The 3,767-nt window shown below is 43.3% G+C and overlaps 1 long non-coding RNA gene across 1 annotated transcript; it reads right to left on the bottom strand.

Moving 5' to 3' along the window:
• Nucleotides 1-920: 920 nt before the first annotated feature.
• Nucleotides 921-3,756, bottom strand: LOC122763252. The gene is made up of 2 exons (XR_006358967.1): nt 2,931-3,756; nt 921-1,428 (listed from the first exon to the last, which is right to left on the bottom strand). It is a non-coding gene; the product is annotated as an uncharacterized LOC122763252 (long non-coding RNA).
• Between the last annotated feature and the right edge of the window lie 11 nt (nt 3,757-3,767).

Here is a 3,767-nt window from a genome sequence, read left to right on the forward strand (position 1 = left end):
TCGCATCTTGTGATAATGCTTGGCACGTGTGTGTCTGTAGCGTGTGTCTTGGCGGTAATGCGCGTCTTTGATGTGTGTCGCGTCGTGTGTGTGTGTATGCGTGTGTAATGGCGTGTGTGTCGTCGCGTGTGCGTGTGTGTGTGTGTGTGTGTGTGTGTGTGTGCGTGTGTGTTTCACTGTGACTTCCAGAAGGACTTTTCACATTCCTGTGTTTTTCTCACTCATTTTTCCTCTGATGAGATAAAATGAACTGAAGACACGTTGTTCAAAGGTAGATCCAGTGTGTGGCACCGGAGAGTCAAAGTATGATGAGCTGTTTGTATGTTGTATTTAGTTTTAGTAGCTATTCCTACAAAATAAAATACATGTTTTTATGTTATTTTTAGATTAAGTAGCTATGCTTTCAAAATAAAATACACATTCTTATGTTATTTTAAGGTCTAGTAGCTATTCCTACAAAATAAAATACATGTTTTTATGTTATTTTTAGATTAAGTAGCTATGCTTTCAAAATAAAATACACATTCTTATGTTATTTTAAGGTCTAGTAGTTATTCCTACAAAATAAAATACACATTCTTGTGTTATTTTAAGGTCTAGTAGTTATTCCTACAAAATAAAATACGTGTTTTTATGTCATCTTTTATTTAAATAAAACATTAGAGGTAACAGGAAGTAGCCGCACTGTTTCCACGTGCTCTCCTCAGCTCACAGCGCCCCCTGCAGTGTTGGAGTCCTCTGCAGTGACATACGAGTGTTTAAATCCTTTTAATCCTCTAAACTCTTCACTCGTCACAAAGTAAGTAAAGTAAAAGTGTTCAGATTAATTAAATCAGCGTCACAGACTCTTTTCTTATTTATACAAACCAATAAAAACCACTTGAGGCAAACAAAGGACTCGGATTGTGACTAAAGCAGAATTATCCGTGTGGTTAAGTTTTTATTAAAGCGCCGTACGTCGCTCTAATGGAATCTTCAGAGGACACAAGAACCATTATTACTGCACCGCACTCTCATTACAGAGACTGAAGAGACGGAGGAGACAGAAGACAGGAGAGACTGAGACAGAAGGAGGAGGGGGTGATTGAGGTTTTAAGACAAAGGATCAGATTTAATTGAAAACTCTTTACAAACGTTTGTGACGGAGGACGAGCAGTGAGACGCCGTCCTAACGTCTCCGCTCTTTGGTCTTTAGTCGTCCAGGTCGTGAGACCAGTTAGCAGCTCCATCAACATGGCCGCCGCGTCCACCGCCGCCTGATTATTGATGCTAATCTGCTCAGTCCGTCCATCTGTCCCCGTCTTTGCCGCCGTCTGCGTCCAATTAAAGCAAACGCACTCGTCTCGTCGTCTTCTCATGTTGTTGCTGTTTTTTTCTCCGTCCCCTTTCTTGTTTGGTCGTCTTTTATCTGGGGGACGCCGCCGCCGTCTGTCCAAACACGAACAGAGAGAGACATTAAAAGAGAGGAGGACACAAAGGAGAGAAGACAACGTGAGTGAAGATGAGCAGAGGGACAGAGTTTAGACATCAGAGACTCTGGTTTAACTTTTCACTCCAAACAAAAAAGTTTGTCCTTCACAATAAACCATCAACTAGTCACTCTAGTCTTTTATTTTGACAATTTAACTATTTTAACAATCGTAGCATAGCAATGCTAATAATTTAGGACAAAGAACACAATAAAAACTGCTAACCTGCTCTTTTCAAACAGCTGAAGTAGCACTGCTGCTAAGTTAGACTGCTAGCATCAGGCTGCTGAAGTGCGACTGTTAGCATAGCATCAGATGGCTAAATGTTGTATGAAGTGTCTTATTTGAAACATTATCCTCCTCGTGTGTGGGTGTGTGTGGGTGTGTGTGTGTGTGTGTGTCAGTAGAGACGTTGCCATGGCGATGGACTGAGTGTTTGTCCTGTTGTCGGTGTGAATGCCACAGTTTGACGCTGCGTTCAGGCGTCTGTGTCTCTGTGGGAAAACCTGATATTTGTTTGTGTTTGTTTGTTTTTGTTTGTTTTCATTGTCAAACATCACTGAGACACAACAGGGACCGTGTGTGTGTCTGTGTGAGTGTGTGTATGTGTGTGTGTCTGTGTGCGTGTGTGTGTGTGTAATACTCTGTGTGTATGTGTCTCTATGCTTAAGTGTATCTGTGTATGTGTACGCCCTTGTATGTATCTGTGTGGCAGTGTGTGTAATAAATGTATGTCTGTATGTGTGTGTGCGTGTGTCTATGTATCTTGTGTGTATGTAATAATGTCTGTGTGTATGTGTGTGTCTGTCCCATGTCTGTATGTGTATGTATATGTCTGTGTCTGTGTGTATGTGTGTATGTGTGTGTGTGTGTCCATCTGTGTGTATGTGTATGTCTCTGTGTACATGTGTATGTATGTGTGTCTGTGTGTGTGTGTGTGTGTGTGTGTGTCTGTTTGTGAGTATGCTGTGTGTGTGTGTGTAATGTGTATACTGTCTGGCCAATATAGCGTGAGTAATGCTGTGTGTGTGTAGTAGCTAATACTGTGTGTGTGTGTGTGTGTGCGTGTCTGTGTGTCTGTGTGTGAGAATGTGTGTGTACATGTGTGTCTGTGTGTAAGTGTGTATAAATGCTGTAATATGCTTGTGTAATAATGTCTGTGTGTATGTATGTCTGTCTATCTGTATCTGTGTGTGTGTGTGTGTGTGTGTGTCCTGTCTGTGTCTGTATGTATGTGTAGTAGTAGTAATGTCACAATACTGTATGTGTGTGTGTGTGTCTCTGTGTGTGTGTATGTGTGTGTGTCTGTGTGTGTGTGTGTGTGTCTGTTTGTGTGGTGAGGTGTGTCTGTAGTATTGTGTGTGTGTGTGTGTGTGTGTCTGTCTGTGTCTTTGTGGTGTGTGTGTGTGTGAGTGTGTCTGTGTGTGTGTGTGTGTGATTGTCGTTTTGTCGCAGTTTCACCTTCGCTGGACGTAAACAGATCGCTCAAAGTACAGGACACAAGACTGTGTCCACACACATTTGTCCCCCCGTCTTTTTGTCTTCGGCTCGTCAGTCTTCTTTTCATAGGCAGATCTGTTCCCAGAAGAGGAAGAGGAGAAGCTGAAGACAGATTAGTAAAGACTTAAAGTCTCGTCAGAGGGAGATCATGAGGAGGAGGAGGAGGAGGAGGAGGAGGGAGAGTGTCTCTCAGCGGAGGAAAGAGAACTATAAAGAAAAGACAAAGCCGGGTTCGAGGCGTCTCCAGACTATTAGAGCGCTGTTTGATTTGAGCTCATTGTTCGGATGAGACTGTCAAAATAAAAGTCTTTCTTCATCACTGCACTGAGGAGGAGGAGGAGGAGGAGGGTTTTTTTACCTTCTTTTACCTTTGGTTCCCATGCTGTTGCATTGTGGGAAAAAAGGATTTGAGGAGCTCTACTAGCGCACACACACACACACACACACACAGTGGCATCATGTGACACAGACGTCATGTGTCTCTTGCTCCTCCCCCTGATGTGTTTTGGTGCTTGTTGTTTTTTTAGTTTAATCGTAAAACAAAGATGGTGGCGTGCTTTCCTTCCCGCCCGTGTTGTCATGGCGATGAGCGGCTGCTGAAGGTCACGGTGACCTCGGTGTGGAGTTGTCGTTGGACGTGACGTCGCGAGCTTGAGTTTATCAGTGTCTGTGAAGCAGGCGGACACGCGGGGGACACGCGGGTATTGTCCACAGTGGCAGGCGTAGGTGAGTTGTTGTTTTTAATGAATCATTTGTCCTTCAAACACGAGGAAGTTTCCCGTCAGAGATAATTAGGTC

This window comes from Solea senegalensis, unplaced genomic scaffold (assembly GCF_019176455.1).
Source record: "Solea senegalensis isolate Sse05_10M unplaced genomic scaffold, IFAPA_SoseM_1 scf7180000016653, whole genome shotgun sequence".
NCBI classification, from domain to species: Eukaryota; Metazoa; Chordata; class Actinopteri; order Pleuronectiformes; family Soleidae; genus Solea; species Solea senegalensis.